The sequence below is a fragment of the Ranitomeya variabilis genome, chromosome 5, assembly GCF_051348905.1.
Source record: "Ranitomeya variabilis isolate aRanVar5 chromosome 5, aRanVar5.hap1, whole genome shotgun sequence".
Classification (NCBI taxonomy): Eukaryota; Metazoa; Chordata; class Amphibia; order Anura; family Dendrobatidae; genus Ranitomeya; species Ranitomeya variabilis.
Genome location: NC_135236.1, coordinates 82,250,958 through 82,270,022, shown reverse-complemented (window position 1 = coordinate 82,270,022; position 19,065 = coordinate 82,250,958). Strand labels below are relative to the sequence as shown.

Below are 19,065 nucleotides of genomic sequence, written 5' to 3'. Positions count from 1 at the left end.
CTCAGGAGGATGGATGGTGGAAATACCGCACACGTGTGACCCGCAGCCCAGCCGGCACATAGCGGATCGCACATACAGATCCTATATTAGACATCCAGCTATCCGGGATTTTACCACCGATAATTACGGTAACCCGATCATTATTTCTAAACTTGTCCGATTATTATCGGCCGGAAGCGATCGTCACCAGTCAGCGGATTGTCCGTACACCACAGCCGTGGACACTCACCACTGTGTGCCGGTAGTTGCAGCTCCGCGTCCTCGCCGTCGGTGGAGAAGCCGGTTGTCAGATCTGCCTGAGCGCCATATTAAGAGCCGTGACCTCGTGTGCGCAATATTATAAGATCCCAGAGGGGGAGGAGCCTGCGCCCCGCCCAGCCGTCATTCATTCCGCTCCGGCCTCCCTGCACCGCTCGGTCGGAGGCGGGAATTACCGGCTGCACTCATCTCACAGAGCAAAGAGGCGGCAGAAGGAGAGATGAAGAAGCGGCCACCGGGGGTGGGAACAACGGGGAGCACTTAACACCGGCGGGGAAAACGGGGAACACATGACAGACCACGCCCACAGGGAACCCTGATTGGAGGGTTGCAGGGGTGGTGGTGGACGTCGTTGGTGACGTATGCAGGGGAGATTTGGTGGGTGAGGAATGTGTGCGGTCGGGGAGCGCGCAGCTGCGGACCCCAGAAGTGCCCAACACATCCGAGACTGTGCGCCACCCGGCTGCCATTGTGCAGAGTCACGGCCACTACCGCGCACAGTCACTGCGGGAGGACTGAACATGGTAGGGGCAGAGGTGTAGCTAGGGTTTTGGTTCAGGGGGGGCGAAGCTTCTGAGTAGTGTAAGGCAGCACCCTATAGGCAAACCCTGTAGTGTAAGGTGGCGCCCCCATAGGCAGACCCTGTAGTATAAGGCAGCACCCCCATAGGCAGACCTTGTAGTGTAAGGCAGCACCCCCATAGGCAGACCTTGTAGTGTAAGGCAGCACCCCCATAGGCAGACCCTGTAGTGTAAACTCTGCTGCCCGACTAATCCACCTGTCCCCCGCTATTCCCTGGCCTCTCTCCTCTGTCAATCCCTTCACTGGCTCCCCATTGCCCAGAGACTCCAGTACAAAACCCTAACCATGACATACAAAGCCAACCACAAACTGTCTCCTCCATACATCTGTGACCTCGTCTCCCGGTACTTACCTGCACGCAACCTCCGATCCTCACAAGATCTCCTTCTCTACTCCCCTCTTATCTCCTCCCTTAATCGTATACAAGAATTCTCACGCACATCACCCCTACTCTGGAACTCTCTACCACAACATATCAGACTCGCCTACCATCGAAACCTTAAAAAAAAACCTGAAGACCTACGTCTTCCAACAAGCCTACAACCTGCAGTAACCACCGATCGCCCAAACCACTGCACGACCAGCTCTACCCTCACCTACTGTATTCTCACCCATTCCTTGTAGATTGTGAGGCCCCGCGGGCAGGGTCCTCTCTCCTCTTGTACCAGTTGTGACTTGTATTGTTCAAGATTATTGTACTTGTTTTTATTATGTATACTCCTCCTTACATGTAAAGCGCCATGGAATAAATGGCGCTATAATAATAATGCAGCACCCCCATAGGCAGACCCTGTGGTGTAAGGCAGCACCCCCATAGGCAGACCCCCTGTAGTGTAAGGCAGCACCCCCATAGGCAGACCTTGTAGTGTAAGGCAGCACCCCATAGGCAGACTCTGCAGTGTAAGACAGCACTCCCATAGTCAGACCTTGTAGTATAAGGCAGCACCCCCATAGGCCGACCCTGTAGTATAAGGCAGCACTCCCATAGACAGACCCTGTAGTATAAGGCAGCAGACCCTGTAGTGTAAGGCGGCACCCCCATAGGCAGACCCTGTAGTATAAGGCAGCACCCCCATAGGCAGACCCTGTAGTATAAGGCAGCACCCCATAGGCAGACCCTGTAGTGTAAGGCAGCACCCCCATAGGCAGACCCTGTAGTGTAAGGCAGCACCCCCATTGGCAGACCCTGTAGTATAAGGCAGCACTCCCATAGGCAGACCCTGTAATATAAGGCAGCACCCCCATAGGCAGACCCTGTAGTGTAAGGCAGCACCCCCATAGGCAGACCCTGTAGTATAAGGCAGCACCCCCATAGGCAGACCCTGTAGTGTATGGCAGCACCCCCATAGGCAGACCCTGTAGTATAAGGCAGCACCCCATAGGCAGACCCTGTAGTGTAAGGCAGCACCCCCATAGGCAGACCCTCTAGTGTAAGGCAGCACCCCCAAAGGCAGACCCTGTAGTGTAAGGCAGCTCTCCCATAGGCAGACCCTGTAATATAAGGCATCACCCCATAGGCAGACCCTGTAGTGTAAGGCGGCACCCCTTAGGCAGACCCTGTAGTGTAAGGCGGCACCCCCATAGGTAGACCCTGTAGTATAAGGCAGCACCCCATAGGCAGACCCTGAAGTGTAAGGCAGCACCTCCATAGGCAGACCCTGTAGTATAAGAGCACCCCCATAGGCAGACCCTGTAGTGTAAGGCAGCACCCCCATAGGCAGACCCTGTAGTGTTAGGCAGCACCCCCATAGGCAGACCCTGTAATATAAGGCAGCACCCCCATAGGCAGACCCTGTAGTATAAGGCAGCACTCCCTTAGGCAGACCCTGTAATATAAGGCAGCACCCCCAAAGGCAGACCCTGTAGTGTAAGGCAGCACCCCCATAGGCAGACTCTGTAGTGTAAGGCAGCACCCCCATAGGCAGGCCCTGTAGTGTAAGGCAACACCCCCATAGGCAGACCCTGTAGTGTAAGGCAACACCCCATATGCAGACCCTGTAGTGTAAGGCAGCACCCACATAGGCAGACTCTGTAGTATAAGGCAGCACTCCCATAAGCAGACCCTGTAATATGAGGCATCACCCCCATAGGTCAGGGGACGAAGGAAATCGTCCGAAATGCGCGTCGGGGTGCGTGATCGCAGGACTTGGCAACCCTTAAAGGTATATACCTACTATTTCCTATAACCCTCTTGCACGTAGCACTTTATTAAAATTCGAGCACTTTGTTTATTTACTGCTGGCCTATAGCACATTGCACCTTATAGATTGTATTTTGGTATATATATATATCTATATATGCAATACGTGGTAGACTGGTGTACACTGCTTTTTTATGAGATAATTTTTACACTTTGGTTTCACTTTATGGGACTATTTATTGGGATACTGGGTTGCCATTAACATCCAAAAATAGAAAAGAAGATGTGGCACTCACCCCAATTGACTGCTTGATCAATATCCTTTATTCATCATTAAAACAAGACAGGCATAGTTTGGAGAGGAGGCTGGATACGGGTAATGGTGCGGGGAGTAAGGAAAAGGACGACGGCCGTTTCGCGCCGATGTGCTTCCACGGGTGCTGGACCCGTGGAAGCGCATCGGCGCGAAACGGCCGTCGTCCTTTTCCTTACTCCCCGCACCATTACCCGTATCCAGCCGCCTCTCCAAACTATGCCTGTCTTGTTTTAATGATGAATAAAGGATATTGATCAAGCAGTCAACTGGCGTGAGTGCCAAATCTTCTTTTCTATTTTTGGACATTTATTCTTTTTTGTTGAGCACCCCCCGCATACTGCTGCTTCTACACGTGCTGCACGAGTCCTAATAGAATCCAGTGTCTATTCAATGAATTTGTGCGAGATAGCCTAGTGCCGTTCATATACCTTAATTTCGTTGCCATTAACATCTTATGAATTATTTTAAGTCCTGTTGTGCGCACAGATTTATTGTTTTAAATTGTTGCCATGAGTAATTTGTAATAAAGATATTTTGTGATATAATACCTACGTGGTGTTTCTCTGGCAGTCCATAGGGTTATTGGTTTCTTTCCTATAGTATAAGGCAGCACCCCCATAGGTAGACCCTGTAGTATAAGGCGGACCCTATAGTATAAGACAGCACCCCCATAGGCAGACCCTGTAGTATAAGGCAGCCCCCATAAAAAAAACAGTAAATAAATACTCACCTCTCTTTCTCCTTGTTCCTGCGGTGCTCCGAGCTCCCGCTCATTTCCTGACAGTGGGCTTTGGGTAGTGACGTCATCGCGCCCGCTGTCGGTGACGTCAGACGTTGACAGGAGGATGATGTCAGAAGGAGTGTAGCTCTCCTTCCCTCATCAATGCGGTCAGCTGTATCGGCTAAATGCCGAAACAGCCGACCTTGCTATGACGGGCGAGGGGCCCACTGCTGGCACCGGGTTTCCCCGCCTGCTCAGGGGCCCCATTGCCGCAGAGCAGGGAGATCGATTCTCCCTGCTCTGCCGCAGAATGTAACTGCACGCCGATACAGTTACAGTAGCGTAGCTGCGGGTGGGCCCCCTCTGAGCATCGGGCCTGGGGCGATGGCCCCCTCTGCCCCCCTGATAGCTACGCTATTGTTGAGGATGTAACACGGTGTTATACTGGTTATATAGAGGTAATGGCCGCACTGAATATGGAGGATGTAACACGGTGTTATACTGGTTATATAGAGGTAATGGCCGCACTGAATATGGAGGATGTAACACGGTGTTATACTGGTTATATAGAGGTAATGGCCGCACTTATCATGGAGGATGTAACACGGTGTTATACTGGTTATATAGAGGTACTGGCCTCACTGAGCTGAGTTCATTTTAAAAATTATGTCTGACCGTGTACAGAACATACCACAGCTCCTGGGCAGGGGAGGAAGCAAAAGACAATACTGACATTACAGCAGGAGATCGCAGAGGATACATTTTGTGAGGTAAAATACTTTTTAAAAACAGTCAGTGAAATATTTTACCTCGCAAAATGTATCCTCTGCGATCTCCAGCTGTAATGTCAGAATTGTCTTTTGCTTCCTCCCCTGCCCAGGAGATGTGTTATGCTCCGTACACGGTCAGACACAGGCAATTTTTAAAATGAACTTTCGTTCGTGAGAAAGCCCCTTTAATGTGACCAGCTTCCTCCCTCCCTGTACACACGTCACGCATCTGCCGCCAGGATCAGCCGAATGATTCACTGCACCTGCTTGGAATTTGCGCCGACGCAGTAAATCAGACCACCGCCATCTTTGTGCAGACAGATAGCGGCAGTCACATTAAAACTGCGCATGCGCTCCTCCTGTACAAAGATGGCGGCGGTCAGTGAATCATTCGGCTGATCCCGGCGGCGACGTGTTCGCGACAGTGTTCCGCTGGTGGTACAGCGCAAGAGGCTGTGTGAGCGTGTGAGAGAGTGTGTGTGGTGCGTACGGCATATAGAGTGTGTGTGTGGTGCGACGGTGTTCTACTGGTGGTACCGTGCAATTGGTTGGTAGCAGCAGTTTCCATATTGAGACACTTGGGTGTCCCAATATGGCGGTCGGTGAACTTCCTCCACTTGGAATTCTGGAATACGGTGACATCTGGACAGAACAGGAAATGAAAACATTACATGACAATTATATAAATAGATAATGGCTGCACTGATCATGGAGGATGTAACACGGTGTTATACTGGTTACATAGAGATAATGGCTGCACTGATCATGGAGGATGTAACACGGTGTTATACTGGTTATATAGAGATAATGGCTGCACTGATCATGGAGGATGTAACACGGTGTTATACTGGTTATATAGAGATAATGGCTGCACTGATCATGGAGGATGTAACACGGTGTTATACTGGTTATATAGAGATAATGGCTGCACTGATCATGGAGGATGTAACACGGTGTTATACTGGTTATATAGAGATAATGGCCGCACTGATCATGGAGGATGTAACACGGTGTTATACTGGTTACATAGAGATAATGGCTGCACTGATCATGGAGGATGTAACACGGTGTTATACTGGTTATATAGAGATAATGGCTGCACTGATCATGGAGGATGTAACACGGTGTTATACTGGTTATATAGAGATAATGGCTGCACTGATCATGGAGGATGTAACACGGTGTTATACTGGTTATATAGAGATAATGGCTGCACTGATCATGGAGGATGTAACACGGTGTTATACTGGTTACATAGAGATAATGGCTGCACTGATCATGGAGGATGTAACACGGTGTTATACTGGTTATATAGAGATAATGGCTGCACTGATCATGGAGGATGTAACATGGTGTTATACTGGTTATATAGAGGTAATGGCTGCACTGATCATGGAGGATGTAACACGGTGTTATACTGGTTACATAGAGATAATGGCTGCACTGATCATGGAGGATGTAACACGGTGTTATACTGGTTACATAGAGATAATGGCCGCACTGATCATGGAGGATGTAACACGGTGTTATACTGGTTATATAGAGATAATGGCTGCACTGATCATGGAGGATGTAACACGGTGTTATACTGGTTATATAGAGGTAATGGCTGCACTGATCATGGAGGATGTAACACGGTGTTATACTGGTTATATAGAGATAATGGCTGCACTGATCATGGAGGATGTAACACGGTGTTATACTGGTTATATAGAGATAATGGCTGCACTGATCATGGAGGATGTAACATGGTGTTATACTGGTTATATAGAGATAATGGCTGCACTGATCATGGAGGATGTAACACGGTGTTATACTGGTTATATAGAGATAATGGCCGCACTGATCATGGAGGATGTAACACGGTGTTATACTGGTTATATAGAGATAATGGCTGCACTGATCATGGAGGATGTAACACGGTGTTATACTGGTTATATAGAGATAATGGCTGCACTGATCATGGAGGATGTAACACGGTGTTATACTGGTTACATAGAGATAATGGCTGCACTGATCATGGAGGATGTAACACGGTGTTATACTGGTTATATAGAGATAATGGCTGCACTGATCATGGAGGATGTAACACGGTGTTATACTGGTTACATAGAGATAATGGCTGCACTGATCATGGAGGATGTAACACGGTGTTATACTGGTTATATAGAGGTAATGGCCGCACTGATCATGGAGGATGTAACACGGTGTTATACTGGTTATATAGAGATAATGGCCGCACTGATCATGGAGGATGTAACACGGTGTTATACTGGTTATATAGAGATAATGGCTGCACTGATCATGGAGGATGTAACACGGTGTTATACTGGTTATATAGAGATAATGGCTGCACTGATCATGGAGGATGTAACACGGTGTTATACTGGTTATATAGAGATAATGGCTGCACTGATCATGGAGGATGTAACACGGTGTTATACTGGTTATATAGAGATAATGGCCGCACTGATCATGGAGGATGTAACACGGTGTTATACTGGTTACATAGAGATAATGGCTGCACTGATCATGGAGGATGTAACACGGTGTTATACTGGTTATATAGAGATAATGGCTGCACTGATCATGGAGGATGTAACACGGTGTTATACTGGTTATATAGAGATAATGGCTGCACTGATCATGGAGGATGTAACACGGTGTTATACTGGTTATATAGAGATAATGGCTGCACTGATCATGGAGGATGTAACATGGTGTTATACTGGTTATATAGAGATAATGGCTGCACTGATCATGGAGGATGTAACATGGTGTTATACTGGTTATATAGAGATAATGGCTGCACTGATCATGGAGGATGTAACACGGTGTTATACTGGTTATATAGAGATAATGGCCGCACTGATCATGGAGGATGTAACACGGTGTTATACTGGTTATATAGAGATAATGGCTGCACTGATCATGGAGGATGTAACACGGTGTTATACTGGTTATATAGAGATAATGGCTGCACTGATCATGGAGGATGTAACACGGTGTTATACTGGTTATATAGAGATAATGGCCGCACTGATCATGGAGGATGTAACACGGTGTTATACTGGTTATATAGAGATAATGGCTGCACTGATCATGGAGGATGTAACACGGTGTTATACTGGTTATATAGAGATAATGGCTGCACTGATCATGGAGGATGTAACACGGTGTTATACTGGTTATATAGAGATAATGGCCGCACTGATCATGGAGGATGTAACACGGTGTTATACTGGTTATATAGAGATAATGGCCGCACTGATCATGGAGGATGTAACACGGTGTTATACTGGTTATATAGAGATAATGGCTGCACTGATCATGGAGGATGTAACACGGTGTTATACTGGTTATATAGAGGTAATGGCCGCACTGATCATGGAGGATGTAACACGGTGTTATACTGGTTACATAGAGATAATGGCTGCACTGATCATGGAGGATGTAACACGGTGTTATACTGGTTATATAGAGATAATGGCCGCACTGATCATGGAGGATGTAACACGGTGTTATACTGGTTACATAGAGATAATGGCTGCACTGATCATGGAGGATGTAACACGGTGTTATACTGGTTATATAGAGATAATGGCTGCACTGATCATGGAGGATGTAACACGGTGTTATACTGGTTATATAGAGATAATGGCTGCACTGATCATGGAGGATGTAACACAGTGTTATACTGGTTATATAGAGATAATGGCTGCACTGATCATGGAGGATGTAACACGGTGTTATACTGGTTATATAGAGATAATGGCCGCACTGATCATGGAGGATGTAACACGGTGTTATACTGGTTACATAGAGATAATGGCTGCACTGATCATGGAGGATGTAACACGGTGTTATACTGGTTATATAGAGATAATGGCTGCACTGATCATGGAGGATGTAACACGGTGTTATACTGGTTATATAGAGATAATGGCTGCACTGATCATGGAGGATGTAACACGGTGTTATACTGGTTATATAGAGATAATGGCTGCACTGATCATGGAGGATGTAACACGGTGTTATACTGGTTATATAGAGATAATGGCTGCACTGATCATGGAGGATGTAACACGGTGTTATACTGGTTACATAGAGATAATGGAGAGTGTTGTTCACTTGGTTGGCTGTTGTGAAGAAGTTTCTCTTCACCATGGAGATTATTCTGCGATCATCCACCACTGTTGTCTTCCGTGGGCGCCCAGGTCTTTTTGCATTGATGAGATCACCAGTGCTTTCTTTCTTTCTCAGGATGTACCAAACTGTAGATTTTGCCACTCCTAATATTGTAGCAATTTCTCAGATGGGTTTTTTCCCTGTTTTCACAGCTTAAGAATGGCTTGTTTCACCTTCATGGAGAGCGCTTTTGACCGCATGTTTACTTCACTGCAAAACCTTCCAAATGCAAGCACCACACCTCAAATCAACTCCAGGCCTTTTATCTGCTTAGTTGAGAATGACATAATGAAGGGATTGCCCACACCTGTGTCAATTGTCCAATTACTTTTGGTCCCTTTAAAAAACAGGGTGGCACAGGTTAAGGAGCTGAAACTCCTAAACTCTTCATCCAATTTTAATATGGATACCCTCAAATGAAAGCTAAAAGTCTGAACTTCAACTGCATCTGAATTGTTTTGTTTAAAATTAAATTGTGGTAATGTCTATAACCAAAATGAGAAAAATGTTGTCTCTGTCCAAATATATATGGACCTAACTGTAGTGTACATCCTCCATGATCAGTGCAGCCATTATCTCTATATAACCAGTATAACACCGTGTTACATCCTCCATGATCAGTGCAGCCAGGAGGTCGGCGTATCAATATCCAAATCTACCATAAAGAGAAGACTGCATGAAAGTAAATACAGAGGGTTCACTGCACGGTGCAAGCCACTCATAAGCATCAAGAAGAAAAAGGCTAGACTGGACTTTGCTAAAAAACATCTAAAAAAGCCAGCACAGTTCTGGAAGAACATTCTTTGGACAGATGAAACCAAGATCAACCTCTACCAGAATGATGGAAAGAGAAAAGTATGGCGAAGGCGTGGTCCAGCTCATGATCCAAAGCATACCACATCATCTGTAAAACACGGCGGAGGCAGTGTGATGGTTTGGGCATGCATGGCTGCCAGTGGCACTGGGTCACTAGTGTTTATTGATGATGTGACACAGGACAGAAGCAGCCGAATGAATTCTGAGGTATTCAGAGCCATACTGTGTGCTCAGATCCAGCCACATGCAGCTAAACTGATTGGTTGTCGTTTCATACTACAGATGGACAATGACCCAAAACATAAAGCCAAAGCAACCCAGGAGTTTATTAAAGCAAAGAAGTGGAATATTCCTGAATGGCCAAGTCAGTCACTTGATCTCAACCCAATTGAGCAGCATTTCACTTGTTAAAGACTAAACTTCAGACAGAAAGGCCCACAAACAAACAGCAACTGCAAACCACCGCAGTGAAGGCCTGGCCGAGCATCAAAAAGGAGGAAACACAGCGTCTGGTGATGTCCATGAGTTCAAGACTTCAGGCAGTCATTGCCAACAAAGGGTTTTCAGCCAAGTACTAGAAATGAACATTTTATTTAAAATTATTGAATCTGTCCAATTACTTTTGGTCCCTTTAAAACCAGGGTGGCACATGTTAAGTAGCTGAAACTCCTAAACCCTTCATCCAATTTTAATGTGGATACCCTCAAATGAAAGCTGAAAGTCTGAACTTCAACTGCATCTGAATTGTTTTGTTTAAAATTCATTGTGGTAATGTCTATAACCAAAATGAGAAAAATGTTGTCTCTGTCCAAATATATATGGACCTAACTGTAACATGGTGTTATACTGGTTATATAGAGATAATGGCTGCACTGATCATGGAGGATGTAACACGGTGTTATACTGGTTATATAGAGATAATGGCTGCACTGATCATGGAGGATGTAACACGGTGTTATACTGGTTATATAGAGATAATGGCCGCACTGATCATGGAGGATGTAACACGGTGTTATACTGGTTATATAGAGATAATGGCTGCACTGATCATGGAGGATGTAACACGGTGTTATACTGGTTATATAGAGGTAATGGCCGCACTGATCATGGAGGATGTAACACGGTGTTATACTGGTTACATAGAGATAATGGCTGCACTGATCATGGAGGATGTAACACGGTGTTATACTGGTTATATAGAGATAATGGCCGCACTGATCATGGAGGATGTAACACGGTGTTATACTGGTTATATAGAGGTAATGGCCGCACTGATCATGGAGGATGTAACACGGTGTTATACTGGTTATATAGAGATAATGGCTGCACTGATCATGGAGGATGTAACACGGTGTTATACTGGTTATATAGAGATAATGGCCGCACTGATCATGGAGGATGTAACACGGTGTTATACTGGTTATATAGAGATAATGGCTGCACTGATCATGGAGGATGTAACACGGTGTTATACTGGTTATATAGAGATAATGGCTGCACTGATCATGGAGGATGTAACACGGTGTTATACTGGTTATATAGAGATAATGGCCGCACTGATCATGGAGGATGTAACACGGTGTTATACTGGTTATATAGAGATAATGGCTGCACTGATCATGGAGGATGTAACACGGTGTTATACTGGTTATATAGAGATAATGGCTGCACTGATCATGGAGGATGTAACACGGTGTTATACTGGTTATATAGAGATAATGGCTGCACTGATCATGGAGGATGTAACACGGTGTTATACTGGTTATATAGAGATAATGGCCGCACTGATCATGGAGGATGTAACACGGTGTTATACTGGTTATATAGAGATAATGGCTGCACTGATCATGGAGGATGTAACACGGTGTTATACTGGTTATATAGAGATAATGGCTGCACTGATCATGGAGGATGTAACACGGTGTTATACTGGTTATATAGAGATAATGGCCGCACTGATCATGGAGGATGTAACACGGTGTTATACTGGTTATATAGAGATAATGGCTGCACTGATCATGGAGGATGTAACACGGTGTTATACTGGTTATATAGAGATAATGGCTGCACTGATCATGGAGGATGTAACACGGTGTTATACTGGTTATATAGAGATAATGGCCGCACTGATCATGGAGGACGTGACACGGTGTTATACTGGTTATATAGAGATAATGGCCGCACTGATCATGGAGGATGTAACACGGTGTTATACTGGTTATATAGAGATAATGGCTGCACTGATCATGGAGGATGTAACACGGTGTTATACTGGTTATATAGAGATAATGGCCGCACTGATCATGGAGGATGTAACATGGTGTTATACTGGTTATATAGAGATAATGGCTGCACTGATCATGGAGGATGTAACACGGTGTTATACTGGTTACATAGAGATAATGGCTGCACTGATCATGGAGGATGTAACACGGTGTTATACTGGTTATATAGAAGTAATGGCTGCACTGATCACTGGTTATATAGAGACAACGTGGAGGTTGTGTGCGGCATGGAGCTGATGTGGCGTTGTCACCGGCCATTATTTGTGGTATATGTAGTCTGTTGTGTGTAGCATTCGGAGTGCGGTGATGGCGGCTGATCCTGTCTGGGCATCAGGGACCTTTTTGGAACAACATTATTATTAGATATAAATCAAATCTAAAAAAATAAGTGAAGTATGGAATAAAGAAATATAAATGCAGCTTTATGAAATAACTATCCAACAATGGTTCTAGGACTACAAAGATGGCTGCAGCGGCGGCTGTCAGGGGTCCCGGCTGCCAGGCTCCTCTATGGCGTAGGACGCCACCAGCAATGACGCTCAGCGCTTCTCTCCTGTAGACATAATAAATCCCCTTCTGTTCTCTAATCACCGATGATTCATCCTCTGGTGTTTTTTGTGGGGATTTTTATCTGACCTTTGGCTTTTATTCTTTTGTCCAGATAATGTTATCTCAAGTGTTTTTTCACTTCCCACAGAGGATTTAATGACTTTTTTTTGTGACGTACTTGCAGTTGTCATCTATGCACCTAAACCTCCACTGTGCTTTGCACAAACTTTGCAAAAAGTACTGTAATACAAGTGAGTATAAGATCTTGTAATCTCTTTCTCCACTTATAAGACACTTCTCCTTCTTCCTGAACTCCTCATTCACACTGAAAAACAACTAAAATCCATCTAGGTATAAAAAAAAAGAGGCCTGCTGGCTCACTGAGAGATCAGGTTACAGCTTCCTATTGAAGTCTATAGATGAGAAGCAGAGGCAGAAAGTCCCACAGATGCTGCTGCTTTCTAGTGTTTTAGCTCACCCCAGAGCTACAGTCACAGCTAAACAAATAGATTTTCCCTCCGATTCTTCATTTTGAAGTATTTTAAAATTTTACAATATGAATGAAAGTTTTTAAAATATTTTAATTAAGGATCTGCTGGAAAATCTATTTGTTATGCACTCTTTAGCCAAAAGGGGCATAAGTGGCATTTCTGTGCTGAGAATCATTCTCAAGGAGATGAGCTGCCTACACCTGGTTGCAGTCACAGCTACACTGCTCAGTACCACTGTATAATGTCCGCTACACTGCAACTGCTTCTGAACATGTGCTACATAGAAGAGCAGGAATCGCTGATGTCTGTTGACTCCATCTTTGCATTGTATGTCTGTGTGTACCCACACTAAGCATGGAGAACAGAAAGAGGGGAAGAAAACCGTCTTAGGACTTGAGAACCAAAATTGTTGAAAAATGTCAACAATCTCATGGTTACAAGTCCATCTCCAGAGATATTGATGTTCCTTTGACAATGGTGAGCAAGATAACCAAGAGGATTACAACCCATGGCACTGTAGCTAATCTTCCTGAATGGATGTCAGAGAAAAATTGATGAAAGATTGCAGAATAGTCCAGATAGTGGGTAAGCAGCCCCAATCAAGTCCAAAGAAATCCAAGTTGTCCTGCAGACTCAGGGTGTATCGGTGTCAGCGTGAATTATCCATCCACATTTGAATGAAATTAAACTCTATGGACCCCACTGCTGACACAGAGACTGAAAAAAGCTAGACTGCAGTTTGCCAAAACGTACGTGAGTCAGTCAAAATCCTTCTGGGAAAGCATCTTGTGAACAGATAAGACCAAGATAGAGCTTTTTGGTAAAAAATTCTACGGTTTACCAAAAACTGAATGAGGCCTACAAAGAAAAGAACACAGTACCTACAGTCAAATATGGTGGAGGTTCAAAGGTTTTTTTGGGTTGTTTTTTTGCGTCTGGCACTGGGTGCCTTGACTGTGTGCAAGACATCATGAAATCTGAAGATTACCAAAGGATTTTGGGTGGCAATGTAGTGCCCAGCGTCAGCTGGGTTTGCAACCTAGGTCATGGGTCTTCCAGTAGGATAATTTCCCCAAACATACTTCAAGAAGCCCCCAGAAATGGACAGAAACAAAGCGATGGAGAATCCTGATGAGTCCGGATCTAAACCCCATTGAACTCCTGTGAAGAGAGCTTAAAATTGGTGTTGGGAGAAGGCGCCTTCATGTATAAGAGACCTGGAGCAGTTTGCAAAAGAAGAGTTGTCCAAAATTCCAGCTTAGAGGTCTAAGAAGCTTGTTGAGGGTTATAGGAAACGATTGATTGCAGTTATTTATTCCAAAGGGTGTGCAACCAAATATTAAGCTGACAGTGCCAACAATTTTGTATGGCCCTTTCTTTGGGTTTTGTGTGAAATTATGTCCAATTTTTCTCTTTTTTTTGTTGTTCCCGTACACACAAAGGAAATAAGCATGTGTATAACAGAAAGTATGTATCTGCAATAATTTTCTGGGAGAAATACTTCATTTTCTGGAACACTTTCATGGGTGTCAACACTTTTGGCCATGACTGTAGGTGCTGACAATTTCCCTTTAAATGTCAGAAGTGGATGGTTTTGTTATGTACAGTGTTCTAATCAATTGCATGAGAAGAAAATCTGACAATTGCTTACAACCCACATGATAATTCAGCATCTGGATGCAAATATCAGATCTGTCGCCTTACATCCTGTTATGCAGATGCAGCATAAGCTTTGATCTTTGTATCATATCCATAGAGCACCTGCGGAACTGTGCAAAAGTGTTAGGCAGGTGTGAAAAAACTGCTGTACTGTAAGGCCTCATTTGCGTGTCCAACCATGGTGCATGTATGTGTTGTATCCACGCTTTTCACAGATACCACACGAACCCATTTTAATCTATGGTGCTGTGGTCAAAGCAATGGTCAACACAAGTTTATGGGTCCATGAAAAAGTGTACAGCACACAGATGCCATACATGTGCTGTCTGTGTTTAACATTGCAAAGTATCGGGGAAGCTTTGTCATTTATTTCTTTATACTTCCATTCAGGGCAAGTGCTGGGACCCTGGACAAATGGGGAGACCCCACTCGCCATCCGGGACACAAGTAATTGATGTATCTTGACCAGTGGTTCCCCCCATTGTACTTTCAACTGTTTCGGCATGCTGGTCCAGATACAGTTGAAAATAATGATGGGAGAGACAGCCTTCAGCTGACGCTCCTTCTCCCATTATTCCCCCTCTGCTTCTCAGTTCTGTCACGTGTCAGCACAGAGAGCACAATGACATCACTACAGCGCCCTCTGTGCCGAGCAGTACAGGGATCAGAAGACACTGAAAAGACCGGAGCAGCGAGAAATGGGGGGAGGCGAGTATTTGATTATTTATTTTTTTATGTATGGAGCACTATATGGGGCCCATTATACTGCATAAATGATTTTGGGCTGTGCATTATACAGGTCCTTCTCAAAAAATTAGCATATAGTGTTAAATTTCATTATTTACCATAATGTAATGATTACAATTAAACTTTCATATATTATAGATTCATTATCCACCAACTGAAATTTGTCAGGTCTTTTATTGTTTTAATACTGATGATTTTGGCCTACAACTCCTGATAACCCAAAAAACCTGTCTCAATAAATTAGCATATCAAGAAAAGGTTCTCTAAACGACCTATTACCCTAATCTTCTGAATCAACTAATTAACTCTAAACACATGCAAAAGATACCTGAGGCTTTTAAAAACTCCCTGCCTGGTTCATTACTCAAAACCCCCATCATGGGTAAGACTAGCGACCTGACAGATGTCAAGAAGGCCATCATTGACACCCTCAAGCAAGAGGGTAAGACCCAGAAAGAAATTTCTCAACAAATAGGCTGTTCCCAGAGTGCTGTATCAAGGCACCTCAATGGTAAGTCTGTTGGAAGGAAACAATGTGGCAGAAAACGCTGTACAACGAGAAGAGGTGACCGGACCCTGAGGAAGATTGTGGAGAAGGACCGATTCCAGACCTTGGGGAACCTGAGGAAGCAGTGGACTGAGTCTGGTGTGGAAACATCCAGAGCCACCGTGCACAGGCGTGTGCAGGAAATGGGCTACAGGTGCCGCATTCCCCAGGTAAAGCCACTTTTGAACCATAAACAGCGGCAGAAGCGCCTGACCTGGGCTACAGAGAAGCAGCACTGGACTGTTGCTAAGTGGTCCCAAGTACTTTTTTCTGATGAAAGCAAATTTTGCATGTCATTCGGAAATCAAGGTGCCAGAGTCTGGAGGAAGACTGGGGAGAAGGAAATGCCAAAATGCCTGAAGTCCAGTGTCAAGTACCCAGTCAGTGATGGTGTGGGGTGCCATGTCAGCTGCTGGTGTTGGTCCACTGTGTTTCATCAAGGGCAGGGTCAATGCAGCTAGCTATCAGGAGATTTTGGAGCACTTCATGCTTCCTGGCACCTGCTCACAGTGCCAAAACCACTGGTAAATGGTTTACTGACCATGGTATTACTGTGCTCAATTGGCCTGCCAACTCTCCTGACCTGAACCCCATAGAGAATCTGTGGGATATTGTGAAAAGAAAGTTGAGAGACGCAAGACCCAACACTCTGGATGAGCTTAAGGCCGCTATTGAAGCATCCTGGGCCTCCATAACATCTCAGCAGTGTCACAGGCTGATTGCCTCCATGCCACGCCGCATTGAAGCAGTCATTTCTGCCAAAGGATTCCCGACCAAGTATTGAGTGCATAACTGAACATTATTATTTGATGGTTTTTTTGTTTGTTATTAAAAAACACTTTTATTTGATTGGACGGTTGAAATATGCTAATTTATTGAGACAGGTTTTTTGGGTTATCAGGAGCTGTAGGCCAAAATCATCAGTATTAAAACAATAAAAGACCTGACAAATTTCAGTTGGTGGATAATGAATCTATAATATATGAAAGTTTAATTGTAATCATTACATTATGGTAAATAATGAAATTTAACACTATATGCTAATTTTTTGAGAAGGACCTGTACTATATGGAGGAGTATGGGCTGTGCATTATACTATATGGAGGACTATGGGCTGTGCATTATACTATATGGAGGACTATGGGCTGTGCATTATACAATATGGAGGATTATGGGCTGTGCATTATACTATATGGAGGACTATGGGCTGTGCATTATACTATATGGAGGATTATGGGCCGTGCATTATACTATATGGAGGACTATGGGCTGTGCATTATACTATATGGAGGACTATGGGCTGTGCATTATACTATATGGAGGATTATGGGCCATGCATTATACTATATGGAGGACTATGGGCGGTCCATGATACTATATAGAGGACTATGAGCTGTGCATTTTATATGGAGGTGCATTATACTATATGGAGGACTATGGGCTGTGCATTATACTATATGGAGGATTATGGGCCGTGCATTATACTATATGGAGGACTATGGGCGGTCCATTATACTATATAGAGGACTATGAGCTGTGCAATTTAAATGGAGGTGCATTATACTATATGGAGGACTATGGGCTGTGCATTATACTATATGGAGGACTATGGGCTGTCTTTTCACAGAACTTTAGTCTCCAACATCAGCTCCAGGAATTATTCTTAAAGGGGTGAGGAAAAACGTTGAGAAAAACGTTCTGCCTTCTTCCAGAAATTGCACCATCCCTGAGTACATGTTGTATCTGGTATTGCAACTGAATTTAATGGGGCTAAGCTACAATCCTACTTTCACCTCTGGACACACTGCTGCTGTTTTTGTGCTGTAAGTGAGCAACCATGGTTTGACCCTTTTCATGAGCAGTTTGCTTTTTGCAGGAATCTGACTTTTCTGTGTTTTTTTTTTTTGTTTGTTTCTGTGCTTCACTTGTGATCTGGTCACGTTAACCTGATAAAACACATGAACGCTGGCGGCACACACTGCGACCCTGACTGTGTACTCATCTTCCTGTACTTGGAGCTGCTCTCCAGCATTTTTCTGGTATAATGAGGCCGCATAGACTATAATGAAAGAATAATCTAGAGGTTTTTGTGTATACTTGTGTGAGTCGATGTGCCACGTCTGGATCGTTTATCGTCTTGACACCTTTTTCCCGTTTTCCGTCTTGTCTAATACCTTCTATATTGGCCAGGACTTTGCAGAGTGAGCAGAGTTGCTGCGCTTCCCCTCCTCTGACTCCGATCTAATGGCATCAGGGATAGATCAGCGATATAAAACTGCCGTCAATGTATGGACTTGTTCAAACTATCGCCAGAGGCCCTTTAAGAAGCCTCCATTGAAGACTGCGCCAAAAATGTTGGGGGAAATCAATGAGGTTCATTCAGCTGGTATCATCTAGGATGAAGCAGAACCACAAACCTCAGGAGGACTTTTTTTTTTTAATTATGTGCATGTATTGGGCTGAAATATATATTTTTGCCATTGGGTTGATTGAAAATTTTTTCCCTGTTTTGGCTTTAAATGTTCTTCGTTTCCCAACACATTCAGCTTTGATGTGAGCTGCGGTTTGAAATCAGTTGAGAGCTTAGAAAATGACAGATACTGTAAGAGTTACAGATCGGTATAGAAGGTTGACTGACAGACTCTCAGTTAACTCATTCTGCAGCCGACAATGGACAGTGCAGCATAGAGGATATAGAAGGCAAATGGTGACAATTTTTTAATGAAACCCAATTGCAAAAGTAATTTTTTTTAAAGCCCCTATTACATGCATATAGGTAAAACATATCCCCAAAGTTGGACACCTCCCTTCAAGGGTCTAGAAAATATTTTTTTTAAAATGCCCAAAAGCTGTTACACGTTAAAAGCCACAAATTAGTCATATTGCTCAGACTGAGCCCTGTCCACCCCCAAAAGCACCTGCAATGGGCCCGTGAGCCTTTGAACTAGAGCACAGAGTAGTGGTGGAATGGGGCCTGCCTTGTAGGAACATGTAAC

The 19,065-nt window shown here is 44.4% G+C and overlaps 1 protein-coding gene across 1 annotated transcript in view; it reads right to left on the bottom strand.

Annotated features, from left to right (window-relative positions):
• The window catches only part of SLC20A1 (solute carrier family 20 member 1), a 30,868-nt gene extending 30,338 nt beyond the window's left edge, over positions 1–530 (bottom strand). Inside the window, exon 1 of the mRNA XM_077262690.1 lies at positions 230–530. The gene's annotated coding sequence lies outside the window, so the exon portion shown is untranslated. The remainder of the gene's footprint in view (positions 1–229) is intronic.
• Between the last annotated feature and the right edge of the window lie 18,535 nt (positions 531–19,065).